The 17,576-nt window shown below is 36.4% G+C and overlaps 2 pseudogenes; both read right to left on the reverse strand.

Annotated features, from left to right (window-relative positions):
* Positions 1-923: 923 nt before the first annotated feature.
* On the reverse strand, positions 924-1,853 carry LOC101723855 (vomeronasal type-1 receptor 48-like; annotated as a pseudogene).
* A 13,353-nt stretch (positions 1,854-15,206) lies between these two features.
* On the reverse strand, positions 15,207-16,212 carry LOC147826344 (vomeronasal type-1 receptor 48-like; annotated as a pseudogene).
* Positions 16,213-17,576: the final 1,364 nt, after the last annotated feature.

Genomic DNA, 17,576 nt, shown 5'->3' on the forward strand with positions numbered 1-17,576 from the left:
ATAAACAACCATTTGGTTTGCTTCTGAGTATACATTTGAGTGCATACATATTGTGTTGCAACCATCACCACCATTTCCAGCACTTTTTCTTCTTCCTGAACAGAAACTGTATCCAACAAGAGCTCCCCAGTGCCTTCTTTCCTCAACCTCTGAATTCCATGCTATTTTCTGTCTCTATCAATTGAACTACTCTTAAATTCACTTCTTATAATTAGATTCTTTAAAAGTTGTTTTTTTGTTGTGAATGACTTACTTCAATACTGTCAGGGATATTCAATATTGCACTATATGCCAGAATGTTCTTTCATAGCTAAGGCTGAATAATATCCCAGTGTATTTAAAAGTTACATTTTGCTTATACAATCAAGATTATAGATATTTGGTTGTTTCTAGCTTTGACTCTTGTAAATCATGGTGTCATGAGCACTGGTATACTAAGGACTGATTTCTTGCATGAAGTTCTTTTTTGTGTGTGTTTGTGTGTGTCTGTATGTGTGTGTGTATATTCTGGATTGTATGATTATACTTGCTAACAAATATTTGTATTTATCTGGTATGTCAAAATACAAATGAATAAGGCAAGTAAATGATTGAAAAATGACATAAGGTATCACATATTGTTAAATAGTGTAGGTTATGCAAGGCAATGAAAAATGAGACCCGTATCACAGGTCTGCTTTGTTGATCCAATGAGAAATATAAAATCCTTCTTATATATCAAAAGGCTTAAGGTTTAATTTTCTTTTATGTACTTGCAATCCATATGCAACAAAATAGGTATTACACAAAAAACTCCATGTGTTCCCTTAAACCAAAGAGCATCATTAATCATTTTGTGATTAGGCATTCTGTGCCACAATTTCTCATTTTGGAGCAAGTGCACTTATTTTAAGGGAACATACCTATCACTGATAACCACATATTTATTGTCTTCCACACATGAATCTCAGAAAGTTATTGATAAATTTTTCAGTAGTAATAAACACCAAAGGACTGACTACAGCATAGCTATGGGCCATAAGAATTTGGATGCAATAAAATATTGGATTATTCAACACAATTCTTGAGTAAAACATAATGTCCAAACTGGTCATCACCACAAAGAAACACATAAGCAGCAGAATGGTTCTAGTGGCCCTTTGTCCAGGTGATGCTTTCGGAGAAAGTTTGATTCTGCAAAGTTGCTGGGACTGCTTCTTATGTCTGCACAAGAGAATCACTATGTATCCACCTGAGAGGGACATGAGCCACATAAAGAAAACTTCCCAGAAGGTCAACAAGGTGGAAAATATTTGCCGGGAAATATAACTCATGGGCAAAAGAGAGCAGGATTCACTGACATACATAAGGTGATCTCTGGTCAAATTCACAGTAGCAGCAATGGAGACTATGAGGTGACTGCTAATGGAAATAGAGAATATCCAGAAGAAAAGAAGGGAACATAGGTTGTGACATGAGGATTTGTGTTAGAACTGTGCCAAACAAGAGCTTCTGTGGCTAAGTGTGCTGGCCTGAAGAACGCTCAGCTGGTAGGTGATACAAATGGAGAGGCCCCTCATTGACCTATACAAGTAGATAACTGCTTTTTATGTGATGTCATCCCAAAACCTCGCTTGAGAGGTAAAAATGTCTGCAGTTATGAATCCTTTGGTGAGCAGCATCACTAGGTGGTTTAGGGCCAAGAGGCCAATAGTTAGGTCAGTGAATCTGGGTCTGTGCCCTAGAAAGAAGATAATGTGGAAGAGAAGGAAAGCATTGCCTGAGACCCCAATGACAACTTGAGAATAAAAAGTGATTTTCATGTTATTATTACTTACCAATTAGTTGTTTTTATTCATCTTATATGGTAAGATGCATATAGCACATCTCAGGAGAAAAGAATTCTTTAGTACAAATAGAAACTCCATCAATATCAACAGTCATGGCTGCCATCAAAATAATGAGTAGATTCTTCCTGCTACATCCTAATTTCACTTAAAACCTAGTTCCTCATAGCAACCAAATGTCATTCCCACTCTGTGTCTCAACATTTTCAAATTATGCCTGGATTATACATGCCATGGCATGGTTCTTTGAAATAAAAACAATTGACAAACCCTTAGCCAACCTTATGAAAAAAGGAAAGAATAGGCCCAAATCCTTGCAACTAGGAATGAAAAGGGTGAAATTACAATGGACTCAGCTGAGGATCATCAATAACTACTTGGAGAACCTATATGCAAATAAGACAGAAAACACAAAAGAAATGGAGGGGAAGGGGAAAGGGAAAAAAGGAAAGGAAAAATTATGTGAAAAAAAAATGGAAACAAAGTCTATGTAAATAGAGAAGGGTGGTGGGGCTGAAGGGAGCACAGGTAATGGGGAAAAAAAGAACTAAGATGCATCATGCTCATCATGCATCACAAACAGTGATAAATGTAAATGTATTGTATACCTAAAATGTACCAATTAATATATAAACTTAAAAAATCAAATGTATTCCTGATTTAGCTATAAATCATTGTAGATATGTGCTATTTTTGATTCTTTTAATGTTTTTACAAAGATGTTTGTGATTTACAAGTTTTACTTGCTAACTTAAACATTCTTACTAATAATATAAAGCCTAATAAGTAACTTGGAAAAAAAAAGAGGAATGGATAGATTCCTAGATACATTTAAATAACCAAAGTTGAGCGAAGAAGACCTAAAAATTCTAAACAACCCATTATCAATCAATGAAATTAAAAACATAATTAAAAATTTAAAAACTAAGAAAAGTATTTGTCCTGATGGCGTCCCTGCTGAATTCTTCAAGACATTTAAAGAGAGATTACTGCCACTACTGTTTATACTCTTCAATGAAATCAAAAGGAAAACAATACTCCCATATTCATTCCTGGAAGCAAGCATCACCTTCATCTCCAAATCAGAGAAAGACCCAACTGAAAAAGAGAAGTATAGGCCAATTTCACTAAAGAACATAGATGCAAAATCTTCAATAAGATATGGGCAAGCAGAGTGGAAAAGATAATGAAGAAGATCATACGCCCTGAACAAGTTGAATTTATCTCAGGGATGCAAGGATGGCTCAACATACATAAATCAATAAGGTCATACACTATATTACAAGAGCCAAGGGCAAAAACTATATGATCATCTCAATAGAAAAGCATTCAACAAAACTCAACACACATTCATGATAAACCCCTACAAAAAAATGGAAAGAAATGGTCTTTATTTCAACATGATAAAGGCTATGTACGATAATTCAACTGCCAATATCATGCTAAATGGTCAAAAACTGAACACCTTCATGCTAAAATGAGAAATAAGTCAAGAATGTCCACTATCACCACTTCTGTTCAATACAGTTCTGGAAACAGCCCCAGCAATTAGACAAGAAAAAGAAATGAAAAGAATAAAATGGGAAAGGAAGATGTTAAATTGTCATTATTTGCTGATGAAATGATGCTCTACATAGAAGACCCAAAAACTCTACCAAAAGACTTCTAGACATAATTGACAGATTCATTAGAGTAGCTGGATACATGGTCAACACTCCAAAATCAATAGCCTTCTTGTACACAACTAACAGACTCTCTAAGAAATTAGGAAAACAATTTCTTTCACTATAGCATCCAAAACAATGAAATATCTAGGAATGAATCTAATGAAGGACACAAAAGACTTCTACATTGAGAACGACAGCATTCTCAAGAAAGAAATCAAAGAGGATATAAGAAAATGGAATGACATCCCCAGTTCCTGGATAGGAAGAACCAATATATTTCCAAAACTGCTGTACAGATTCAATGCAATCCCAATTGAAATCCCAACAGTATATTTCACAGAACTAGTGAAAGCAATCCAAAAATTCATTTGGAACCCAAAGAAACCTACAACAGCAAAAGCAATTCTAGGCAACAGAGATATGGCAGGGGATATCACAATCCCCACCTTGAAATTATATTACAAAGGCACTGTGATGAAAACAGCATAATGGCAAAGAAACGGACCTGAGGATCAGTGAAACAGATTAGAAGATGCAGAAACAACTTGATACACACAGCTACCTGATCTTTGGCAAAGGAGCCAATCATCCTCACTGGAGGAAGGATAGCCTCTTTAATAAATGGTTTGGAAATACTGGATGTCAACTTTTCAAAGATTGAAACTAGACCCCTGTCACCATGCTCTAAACTGAAATTGAAGTGAAGATCTAAACATTAGAAATACTGAACTTTCTGGAAGATAAGTTACATAGAACTCTCGAAGACATTGGCATAGGAAAAGATTTTATGAACAAATCCTCAGTAGCACAAGAACTAGCACAAATAATTGACAACTGAGATCTCATCATATTAAAAATATTCCGCACTGCAAGAGAAAACACCAACAGAGCTATAAGATAACCTAGGATGTGAGAAAAAAGTGTTACCAGCTGTTCCTCAGACAAAAGTCTAGTATCTAGAATATATAAAGAATTTTTAAAAATCAGGCCCCCTAAATAGAAAGACCCAATTCAAAAATGAGCATCTTAAATGAACAGACATAAATAATGGAAATTTAGCATCCTCCTTTCCTATCTTTATTCCTTATATTTCTTTCTCTTGTCTAATTGCTGTGACTAATGTTTCCAGAACTATATTGAACAGGAGTGGTGATAGTGGACATCCTTGTCTTGTTTCTGATTTTAGCATGAAAGCATTCAGTTTTGGACCATTTAGTCTGATGTTGGCCTTTGGTTTTTCATAGACAGCCTTTATCAGACTGAGATAAAGCCCATCTATTCCAATTTTCTGTAGAATTTTTATTATGAATTGGTGTTGGATTTTGTTGAATGTTTTTTCTGCATCTATTGAGTTGATCATATGGTTTTTGTCCTTGAGTCTGTTAATATACTGTATCACATTTATTGATTTACATATTTTGAACCATCTTTGCATCCCTGGGGTGAATCCAACTTGATCAAGGTGTATGATGTGTTTTTTTGCCAAAATGTATGGTCATCTTGATGATTGTCTGTATTCTGTTTGCCAATATCTAATGGAAGATTTTGGCATCTGTGGTCCTTGGGGAGATTAGCCTGCAGATCTCTTTTTTGGTTGGGTTTTTTTCTGCTTTGGGAATCAAGGTGATGCTTGCGTTCATGAATGAATTTGGGAGTATTTCTTCCCTTTCAATATCATTAAAGAGTTTCAGAATTAGTGGCACTAGCTCTTCCCTAAATTTCTTTAGAATTCAACAGTGAAGCCATCAGGAACTGGGCTTTTATTTGTTAGCAAATTTTTAATTACATTTCCAATTTCACTGATTGAAATTGGGCTGTTTAGAATTTTTAAAAATTTTATTAGTACATATTAGTTATATATATATGTTTGGAAATTTGTACCTTTCTGTAATCTATCTTGGTTCTGTTTTTTTCTCCATTCCCCTGCCCTCCCTTCAATTCCTCCACCCTCCCTATTACAGAGATTTTGTTTCCATTTTTTTCTTTTTCTATTAATTCCGTTTTCTTCTTTCCCTTCCCCTTTCCTTCCCAATTCTCCTTCCCCTTTGCACCTTTTCTTTCTATTTCACATTATCTATTATACATTTCGTTCCTTCTTTACACTTTCAGTTTCTCACACCAGAGAAATCATTCAGTATTTACACGTGTCTCCTATTTAATTCACTTAAGAATATGGCCTCAATGTGAATTCATTTAGCTATAAATGACTTTAATTTCTCATTCTTTGTGGTTGAGTAGTACTCCATTTTAATTTAAAAACCCACATCTTCTTTATCCAGTCTCTAGTTGATGGGAAATTGGGCTGTTTCCAAGTTTTACCTATGCAAACTGTGCCACTATGAATATGGGTGCACATATATTGCTGTGGTATGACTCTTTTAATTCTTTTGGGAAGATACCTAGCAGGAGAATAGCTGGGTCAAATGAGATTGCTAATACTGGTTCTTTTAGATATCTCCATAGTGATTTCCACATTGGTTGCACCAGCCATCACTTTCACCAGCAGAAAATGCATTGCCTTTTCCCCAGAGCTCCTCCAGCATTTGTTATTGGTTGATTTCATGATAGCAGCCATTCTTTCTGGAGTGAAGTAGAATCTCAGTGATGTTTAGATTTGCATCTCTTGAATAACAAGTGATGTTGAACATTTTTACATATGCTCATTTGTTGCTTTTACTTCTTTGTATGAGAAATGTCTCATCACTTCACATGACCATTTTTGAATTGGATCTTAATTTTGGCAGGTCTGATTTTTAAAAATACTTTATATATTGTAGATAGTGAACCTCTGTCTGAAGAACAGCTGGAAAATTGTTTTCCATACTGTGGGTTGTCTCTTCATGCTATTGGTAATTTCTCATGCTGTCCAGAAGCTTTTTAATGAGAAAAGATCCCAGTTCTTGATTCTTTGTGCTAGTTCACATGCAAATGAAGTTTTGTTCATGAAATCTTTTCTTATGTCAATGTCTTCAAAAGTTCTAGCTAAACTCTCTTTAAGCAAGTTTGTGCTTCTGTTTTAATATTTAGATTTTAATCCATTTATATTTTAGTGTAGGGCATGATGAGACATATAGGTCTAGTTTTAATCTTTGGCAAGTTGAAGCCCAATTTTTCCAGTACCATTTGTTAAAGAGGCTATCTTTCCTCCAGTGAGGATGTTTGGCTCCTTTTTCAAAGATGAGGTGGCTGTTTCTGGAGTTGTTTCTACATCTTCAAATCTGTTCCACTGGTCCTCGAGTCTGTTCCTTTGCCAGTACCACGCTGTTTTATCACAGTAGCTTTGAAGTATAGTTTCAAATTGACAATTGTGATATCCCTTAACTTGTTTTTGTTGCCTAGAATTGCTTTTGCTATTCTAGGTCTCTTCTTGTTCCAAATGAATTTTTGGATTGTTTTCTCAAAGTCTCTGAAGTACGCTTTTAGAATTTCAATTGGAATTGCATTGAATCTATATGGCAGTTTTGGAAGTATCGCCATTTTCACTATGTTGATCCCTCCTACCCAGGAGCAAGGGATGTCTTTCCATTTTCTGATATCATTTTCAATCTCTTTTTTCAGAGTGCTATAGTTTTCAAAGTCTTTGATTTCTTTTGTTGATTCCTAGCTATTTCAGTTTTTTGGATGCTATTGTGAAAGGAATTGTTTGCCCTATTTCTGTCTCAGTGAGTCTGTTCTTCAGATAGAGGAAAGCTGTTTTTTGTGTGTTGACCTTGTATCCAGCTACTTTCCTGAATATGGTTAAGACTAGAAGACTTTTGGTGGAGTTCTCGAGTCTTCTATATAGAGTATCATGTCATCTGCAAATGACAATTTGACTTCTTCATTTCCTATCTTTATTCCTTTTATTTCTTTCTCTTGTCTAATTACCATGGCTAAAGCTTTCAAAACTATTATTGAACAGAAGTCGTCATAGTGGACATCTTTGTCTTGTTCCTGATTTTAGTGTGAAGGATTTCAGTTTTTGACCATTTAGTATGATATTGGCTGTTGGATTTTCATAGGTGGCTTTTATCAGATCGAGGTAGAGACCATCTATTACAGTTTTTGTAGGGTTTTTATCATAAATGCATGTTGGATTTTGTCAAATGCTTTTTCTACATCTATGGAGATAGTCATATGTTTTTGTCCTTGGCTCCATTGATATAGTGTATTACATTGATTTGCATATGTTGAACCATCCCGGCATCCCTGGGATGAACCCCACTTGGTCAGGGTGTATGATCTTATCAATCATTGCATCAGGGATTACTTTTTTACTTACCCAAGTAGATAACTCCCAAGAATTTGATAGAAAAGCCAGGGCCCTGGATCTTGTCTTCATTGATGGCCCACTCCAGGCCAGCAAATCTTTTAGATTGCATTCAGCAGCTTCCAAATCTGTAAGGCAATCAAGTTAATACATCATCAACATAATAGAACAAAGACACAGCGTGTAACTTGGTCTGGGTGGCCAGATCATGGGGAACCAGGCCATGACACATAGTAATCTGCAAATAGTCTTGGGGCAACACTTGAAAAGTCCATTATCTGTCCTCCCAGGTGCAGGCAAAATGGTCCTGACTCTCAGGCATGATAGTGATGGAGAAGAATGCATTGGCCAGGTCCACTATGTAATGGTATTTTTCCAATTTTAGTATATGTGCTGCTGAAGAAAGCTCAGTATGTAATGGTATCAACGCAACATCAGAATGAGCCAATCCAATCAGCAATATTAGGTACTGCCACACATAATGGAGAAGTCACCTTGTTCAGTTCCCAGCAGTCCACAATTGTTCTCCAAGTCCCATGGGCTTGTGCAGAGGCCCAACATGAGAATTGAAAGGACTTTTTGCGGGTTGTATCAACCTTGCTTCTAACCTCAAAACAGTCTGTTCTATTTCCTCATGACCCCCCCCCCAAGGGAGCTGGTACTACTTCACACACACAACTTGCATTTTCTGTGGGAGAGTTAAGGGTGTGTGATGGGGATTCCCTTGAAGAGCAGTTTTAATCATGCAAATCTGCACGTGGGATTCTCTGTGTGGTGTCTAACCAGTATGTATTCAGCAACTGGGGAAACATAAACATAGGGCTGCAGGACCAAATGCCTGATGCCCAAAGTCATCTTGGCCTTCCAAACCATAATGTGGCGACCTCCATATTCTTCTATGCATTCAGTGCATCCTGTGAAATGATCTAGCTTGACTCTAGTATCCACCAGTGCCAGCACATGCTGAACTTCTTTAAGGATCAATAAATAGTACCACAAGTAGCCTCTGATCTCCTGGGATCCCTGGAAACCTTTCTCCTAGTCTCGTTAAAAGGCTACCAGCATGAGCTCATCCTGCTTCACAGGGGCTGCTTTTACCTTTGGGCCCACAGACTGGTATTGCTTCTCAGGGTTGAACTTCTTCCACAAAATCAGCAACACATCTAAATGTTGCCCCTCCAGCTTCTCTGCATCTCAGTCAGCTGCTAGCAGATATTTCCAGATTTTTTTTTTTTTGGTACCAGGGATCGAACTCAGGTCTTTGAGCTTGCAAAGCAAGCCTCGCTGAGGTTTTGATGTGGAATATTAAAACCCACTGGGAGAGTGAAGAGAGAGACTCTGGAATAAAGATGCAGCAGATTGTAGTGGCTGATGAGTTGCTGGGGTCAGCACCTTCTACCAGAGTTCAGACTCACTGTGGAGGAAGAGTACCTTGAACCTGCAGTCAAATTGCAGAGTTCAAATCTGTAATAGGTCAAGGAGCTCAGCTCCAGCTTCACAACCAGAAACCAGCCTGAACTTCAGTAGGCCATGGCTGCCTTTCTGAGATTAATCAATTAGGAGCTGTACAATGCTCAACATGGTCTACTGGTGACAAGAGAGATACTCCTTTAAGTCAACTTTTTTTTCTTCCTTCATTTTGATCCTCTCATTTCTGTTTTGTCCTGGTATGTTTATTCTTTTTTTTTTTTTTTTGGTGCCAGGAATTGAACACAGGGCCTTGCACTTGCCAGGCAGGCACTGTACCGCTGAGCTATATCCTTGACCTGTTATATTTATCCTTGATTGTTTTTATTTTTATAGGCACTTGAACATGGTTTCTATTTTTCTCATTGTTATTGTCTTGCTCTTCTTCTTTGTACCTCTTCCCTCTCTCTTTCCACCTTGTCTTTACCAATTTCCCAAAGTTTACATAATCTTCCTTTGAGTTCTTACCTTACTTTAATCTTTTCCCCTACCTGTTATTTCTCTACCAAACCATTCATTCTAAATTTTCTCCCCAGAGAGAAAATTTGCTATATTGAGGGCTTATTTACTATAAACATATCTCTGGTTTGTTTTAGATATTGTTAGATAACCAAAAACATAGTTCATACAGTTAAAGGTGGAAAATTAATAGTTACCACAGCTTGCCATTTTCTAGACTGTGTTAGATGTTATTGTTAATGATGATTGTATTGCCTTAATCAAGGTGACATAATTCTAATCAGTTGCTCTTCCTGGTATGCTAAGACTGAGATTGCCTGTATCATTAAAAATACTATAGTCCAGTGCCAAGGAACCAGGAGTTGGGCCAAGTGGGCAGCAATGTCTCACCCTAGTGGACTGAGGAGATAGGATCTTGCAACAGATTCAAGAACCCATGAGCCTGCTATACCTGGAAGAAAACCTCTGAGAAGTAGTCATTTCCTAATGCTGCTACTTCTTAAACCCTTTAATAAAACTGAAAGGGAAGCAGTACTCCCAAATGCATTCTTGGGAGCAACAATTACCCTGATTCCAAAAACAGAGAAGAACCCAACCAAAAAAGTACTGTCCATTCTCCTTATTGAACATAGACACAAAAATCCTCAATAAGATACTGGCAAACAGAATGTCCAAAGGATGGCTCAACATATGTAAATCAAAAAATGTAGTACATTATATTAGCAGAGTCAAAGACAAAAACCATATGATCATCTCAACAGATGCAGGAAAAAGCATTTGACAAATACCAACACCAATTCATGATTTAAAAAAAAAACCTACAGAAAATTGGAACAGATGGTCTTTATCTCAAACCAATAAAAGCCATTTTTAAAAAATAGCAGCGTCATACTAAATGATCAAAAACTGAAATCCTTCAAACTAAAATCAGGAACAAGACAAGGATATCCACTACCACCACTTCTGCTCAATATAGTTTTGGAAACATTATCCACAGCATTTAGACAAGAGAAAGAAAAAAAAAATAAAGATAGGAAATGAAGTTAAATTGTCATTTTCAGATGACTTGATATTGTATATAAAAGATACCAAAAATTCCACCAAAAGACATATAGACTTAATAACCCAATTCAGTAGAATAGTGGGATACAAGATCAACATTCAAAAATCAATAGCCTTCCTGTACACGAACAACAGATTCACTGCGAAAGAAATTGGGACAATAACTCCTTTTAAAATAGAGCCCCCAAAAAGAAATAACCTAAGAATCAATCTAATAAAGGAAGTAAAAGACCCCTATAACAGACATCCCTGCCCAGTACTAGTGGGCTATGAGTGGCACCTGCTTCTTGCTTTCCATAATTTGTCTATTTTTTTATATCAGGAGTCAGACTAAAGCTCTATGTGACTAAAATTGCCATGTCAGGTGGTGAACTGGGTGAATGTAGTCCCTCCCCCAGTGGCTGCCACAGAAACCTAGAATCTGGTCTATGAAGTGGCAGGTCTCTGCTGAGTTACATGCTGCTCAGGTCAGTGTGACCCCAGTTAAAATCTTAAGTTTACTACCTACAAGTATTTTTAAAGATTTTTTTCTGTTATGAATGACTTACTTCAGCATAGTAGCTTCAGAGCTCACCTATATTGCAACACACGCCAGAATTTTCTTTCAAATTTAAGGGTCAATAATATGATAATGTATTTAAAGATTATATTTTGCTTATATATACTTATGGTTATAGTCTTTGGGTTGTTTCTTCCTTTGGCTATCATGAATTATAATATCATGAACAGTAGTGTACTAAGGACTGGTTCCTTGCATTAAGTTCTTTCCTTGCATCGTGTGTGTGTGTGTGTGTGTGTGTGTGTATTCTAGATTATGTGATGTCTATTAATAAATATTCACCTACAGGTGAATACTACTTGGCAAAATACAAATAAATAAACCAGTTGAATTACCAAAAAATGATATAAGATATCACATATTGATTAAATAGTGTAGGTTGTCCCAGGGCTCACATGTCTGCTTTGTGGACACACTGAGAAATATAAAACCCTTGTTGACTATCACAGAGGTGTGCGGCTTAATATTCTTTTAAGTACTTCCCATCCATTTGTATCAAATTAGGTATAACACGAAAAGAAAAACTTCATATGTTTAAGCCAAAGAGCATGATAAATCTTTCTGTGATCAGGCATACTATGCCATAATTCATCATTCTGAGTCCAGTGAATTGGCTTATTTTAAGAGAACTTACCCATTGGCAGAGAAGTTGAGTGGGTCCCAGCACATGAGAGGAAGTACCCCTGCCACCATCCCAAGCTCCTAGGGCAGAGAACTCGAGCTGGTCCCAGCACCCAGAAGGAAGCTCCCCTGCCAAAATACCAAGCTCCTAGGGCAGAGAAGCTGAGCAGGTCCCATCACCAGGAAGGAAGCTCCCCGCTGCCACCATCCCAAGCTCCTAGGGCAGAGAAGGTGAGCCATGCGGGTGCCAGAAGCACACTTCCACACTGTGGAAATGAGAAGACACATATAAAAGCCTCAAAATCAGACTTCTAGATCACCTACAGCAACCCTAAAGGGAAACGAGATGGAACACTCTGATAACCACCTGGACTCTCTGAACTGGCAACAAAAGAGGATCTTTGAAAAGTGAAATCAGAAATCACTCAGATAACAGCAAGCATTGTGCTCATGGTGCAAGACATGATTAATAAATCTAGAGCGGACACATAAAAAAATAGAGTATCTGAGGAACATGATGGAATCTCAACATAGGAAACAAATGGAATCCATAAAACAGATACAAACAGATGTCCAGGAGAATAAAAACTCCATCGAAAGTCTGCACAGCAGAACAAACCAATGTAAGGTTAGACTTTCACATATAGAAGAAAAGATTGCAATTAGTGACCAGGAAAAGAAAAAAATGCTTTAAAATTGTAAAGGAAAATGAAAAATCATTCCAGCAGCTGATAGATGATGCAAAGAAGAATAACATAAGACTGATTGGAGTCAATGAAGAAAGAAGAGAGTGCAGATGACATTTAAAAAAAATTCACAGAAGTGATCCAGAAAACTTCCCAAGGAGGGGAAAAGAATTTGACATGCAGATAAGTGAGGCATATGGGACTCTGGATAGCCTTAATCCAAAAAATCTACACATAGGCATATAATAAGATACCAGAAATCCAACAGAAGAATAAAATTCTACAAGTAGTGAGAGAAAAGAAACAAGTAACATACACAGGAAAGCCCATCAGAATCATTCAGCAGAATCACAGCAGACTTATCAATGCAAACCCTCAAGGCAAGAAGAGCTTGGAGTGAAGTATTTCAAGCCCTAAAGGAAAACAGCCTCCAACCCAGATGTACCCTGCAAAACTGTCTTTCAAAATTGATGGAGAAATGACATACTACCCCTTTGGACCTTTTCTTCCTATTTTACATTTTTGATTATTCATTCTAATCATTGGTACATTTTAGGTATACAATATAATGACATTCATCATTGGAAATTTGTACCTATACGTAGTCTCTCCTGGTTCTTGTTTTTCGCCCTTGCCCAGACCTCCCTTCAACCCCTCCATTCCTCCCTATTTACAAAGATTTTGTTCCTAGTTTTCCATTTTCTCATATTAATCCCATTCCCTTCTATCCTTTCCCATAGCCCTCCCACTTACTTCCCCTTTGCCCCTTTTCCTATTTCACATTATCTATTATACATTTAGGACTACTTTTAATTTAATGATGTCATTTAAAGTTCTAAATTTTGATGGAATCTCATTTATCAATTGTTTTCTTTTATACTTCATGTCTTTTGTGTCCTAGGTAGTTCTTGCTTACTCTGAATTCATAAATATTTTCCCTTATAATTTCTTCTTAAAGTTTTATACTTTTAGGATTTCATATTTGGGTTCATGGATCCCTTCAAGTTATTTTCATGTATGGAAATAGTTAAGGTTAATTTTTTTATAGATGCATGCCAGGTATTCTAGTGCGATTTGCTGAAAACACTAGCTCTTCCTCGGCTCTTGATTTATATTCTATAAAGTGCTAATATTAAAACTTTCAAAACTCAGTGGACCATATATGTGTGGTTCTATTTCCAGATTCTCCATTTTATTCAAATGATCCATATGTCTTTCCTTACACCAACACTGCCTTGATTACTGTAGCTTTAGAAGAAGTCTTAGAATTAGGTATTAAACATCTTCCAATAGACTTTTTGTTTTTTAACTTTTCTAGGTCATTTGTATTCCCACATACCTTTTAAATTTTAATATCCTATTCTTCATTTATAGCAAGTATACACAGACCTGAATTTTTATATATACCTTGTATTTTGTAATCCTGCCAAATTCAAATACAAGTTTGAGGGGCTCCTGGAGATTTAGTTTTTTCTCTGTAGATGATCATCTACATGTAAAGATTTTGCTTCTACCTTGAAAATCTTAATTATGTCATTTTTGCCAGAGTATTTTGGTGGGGCCTAGGTTTCAAAGTTTAATGGACAGATAAAGAGTAAGCATATCTGCCCTTGTTCCCCACCTTAAGGAGAAAGCATTGCCTCTTCTCCATTCATATAAAGAATCCTCCCTGGAAGTATGGAGTACATGTCTTTAAACTGTTGAGAAGGTTCTGCTCTACTCCTAATCTCCTGATAGCTTTTACCATGAATAGTTGTAGAATTTAGTCCAATACTTTTTGTCCAACTAGTGACAGGATCATATGGCTTTTTCCTTTCCTCTGTTAAAATGATGACTTTTGGGGGTGGATCTGCCAATGCTGAACCAATACTGCCATTCCTATAACAAAACCACTTTCTACATACTGACAGATCTGACTTCTAAGAGTTTGTTTTGTTAAATTTCTATGTTCATACTTTTTTCTTCTATTATCTTTATCCAGTTTTAGTATTAGCATAATATTGAGTTCCTAAAATGAGGGAAAAAATGTTCCTTCTTTTATCTGCTTTAAATGTTTGATATAATTTATCAGTTAAAATGTATATGAACCTGTTGTTGTATAGGTAGGTTTTCAAGCTAGGAATATACTTTCTTTAATAGGTGCTATTCAAATTTTATATTTCCTCCAGGGTTAGTTTCATTAATTTGCCTTCCAAGGTGCTTCTTAAAAATCAAAACAGATTTTTGTAATATGCTTTCTATATCCTTTTAAATTCTGTAAAATCTGTTAATGTCTCCTAGATCTTAATATTGTAATTTTAAAAGTGTATAATTGATATGTGTAACAGGAAGAAAAGGTCTACAGGAGCAGGGGAAGTGGGAGAGGTAAGGGAAAGAAAAGGGAAAAAAAAATATGAGAAAAGGAAAACAATGGAAACAAGACCTTTGCAAATAGGGAAGGGTGGAGGGCATGACATGAGGGCAAGGGAAGGTGAAAAAAATATAAGAACCAAGATACTCATGTAATGGTACAAGAGCCCAATGATGAATGTAACTGTATTTTATACTGAAAATGTACCAAGAAACTTAATGGGAAAAAAGAGAACCTACGCATTATTAGTAACCACATATTTACTGTCTTTCACAAATTAATCTCAAAAAATTAATGACACATTTTTCAGTAATGATAAACACCAAATGGGCTGACTGTGGCATAGCTATCTATGGTCTATAAGAATCGGATACAATAAAATATTGGATTATCATTAAACTTAATTCTTGAATAGCTGATAATGCTGTCAGAGGTGGACATGACCATAAAAAAATCTCATGTGCAGCAAAATGTTCCTAATGGCCCTGTATTGTTGGGATTGTTTGGGAGAAAGTTTGGTGCTGTGAAGATGACAGGATTGCTTCTTATGTCTGCACAAGAGAATCACTATGTAGCCACCTGAGAGGGACATGAGCCACATAAAGAAAACTTCCCAGAAGATCAACAAGGTGGAAAATATTTGCCGGGAAATATAACTCATGAGCAAAAGAGAGCAGGATTCACTGACATACATAAGGTGATCTCTGGTCAAGTTTGCAGAAGCAGCAATGGAAATTAAGAGGTGACTGCTAGTGGATGTATAGAATAACCAGAAGAAAAGAAGGGAACATAGGTTGTGACATGAAGATTTGTGTTAGAACTGTGCCAAACAACAGCTTCTGTGGCTGAGTATGATGGCCTGAAGAACACTCAGCTGGTAGGTGATACAAATGGAGACGCCCCTCATCAACCTATACAAGTAAGCAAGTGACTTGCATGTGATGTCATCCCAAAACCTCACCTAAGATTTAAAAATGTCGGTGCCTATGTATCCTTTGATAAGCAGCATCACTAGGTAGTTTAGGGCCAAGAGGCCAATAGGCAGGTCGGTGAGTCTGGGCCTGTGCCCTAAAAGGAACATGGTGAATTGGAAGAGAAGGATGGCATTGCCTAAGACACCAATGCCAAGTTCAGACTAGAAGATGATTCTGATGTTAAAATTACTGAATTTGTTGTTGTTCATCTTACATTGGAAAGATTCATATAGTCAATGTCTGAAGAGAAAAATCAACAAAAGGTTTTTACTACAAATAGAATTCCCTTCATCAATTCAACTGTCACTGCTGCCATCATGAAAATGGGTAGATTCCTCCTGCTGCATTCTTAGTCCACTTAAAGCCTCACCTGTCCCTTATACCATCCAAAAGTTATTGACACTCTATCTGTGTCTCAACATTTTCCAATCATGTCTGGATTATGCATGCCATTTCAAGGCTTCCACATCAACCTTACTACATTGATCCTCCCAATTAAATATGCCTACAGATTAGACATGCACAAAATTACTTTATTCCAGTATTAGTTTTATTCTGGTTTGTTTTTTGCTAGGCCAGATAGTCTCTTTTTTCCCCATTAACTTTATTAGTACATTGTAGGTATAAAATACAGTTACATTCATCATTGGGATCTTGTACCATTACATGAGTCTCTTGGTTCTTTCTTTTTCCCCTTCCCTATTTGCAAAGACCTTGTTTCCATTGTTTTCCTCTTCTCTTGTTTTTTTCTTTCCCCCTTTTCCCTTCCCCTACCCCTCCCACTTCCCCTGCTATTTAGACCTTTTCTTCCTGTTACACAATATCAGTTATACATTTTTTAAATTACAATATTAAGATCTAGGAGACATTATCATAGATTTTACAGAATTTAAAAGGATATAGAAAGCATATTACAAAAGTCTTCTGAAATAAATTTGACAACTTCTAAGAAGTAACTTAGAAGACAAATTAATGAAACTAACTCTGGAGGAAATATAAAATTTGAGTAGCACCTATTAAAGAATGTACATTCTAGCTTGAAAACCTACCTAAATGACAACAGCAGGCTCATAAACATTTCAACTGATAAATTATATCAAATATTTAAAGCAGAAATTTCCCTCATTTAAGGAAATCAACACTGTGCTAATCCTAAAACTGGATAAAGATAATAGAAGAAAAAGGTATGAACGTAGAAATTTGTATCACAAAACAAACTCTTAGAAGTCAGATCTGTCAGTATGTAGAAAGTGGTTTTATTACAGGGATGGCAGTGTTGCTTCAGCATTAGAAGATCTACCCCCCAAAAGTAATCATTTTAACAGAAGAAAGGAGAAAGCTATATGATCCTGTCACTAGTTGGAGAAAAAGTATTGGACTAAATTCTACAGCTATTCATGGTAAAAGCTATTGGGAAACTAGAAGTAGAACACAACCTTCTCAACAGATCAAAGACATGTACCCCATACTTCCAAGAAAAACTTCTATGAATGGAAATGGTACAATGCTTTCTCCCTAAAGTGGGGAACAAGGGCATATATGCCTACTCTTCATCTGTGCATTAGACTTTGAAACATAGGTCTAAAGCACAATAGTCTGGCAATAAAATGACACAACTAGGATAGGATTGGCAGGGCAGAAGCAAAATCTTTATAT

The sequence above is a fragment of the Heterocephalus glaber genome, unplaced genomic scaffold, assembly GCF_053883595.1.
Source record: "Heterocephalus glaber isolate CG9 unplaced genomic scaffold, H.glaber_assembly_v1.0 deba00001472, whole genome shotgun sequence".
In the NCBI taxonomy this organism is placed as follows: Eukaryota; Metazoa; Chordata; class Mammalia; order Rodentia; family Bathyergidae; genus Heterocephalus; species Heterocephalus glaber.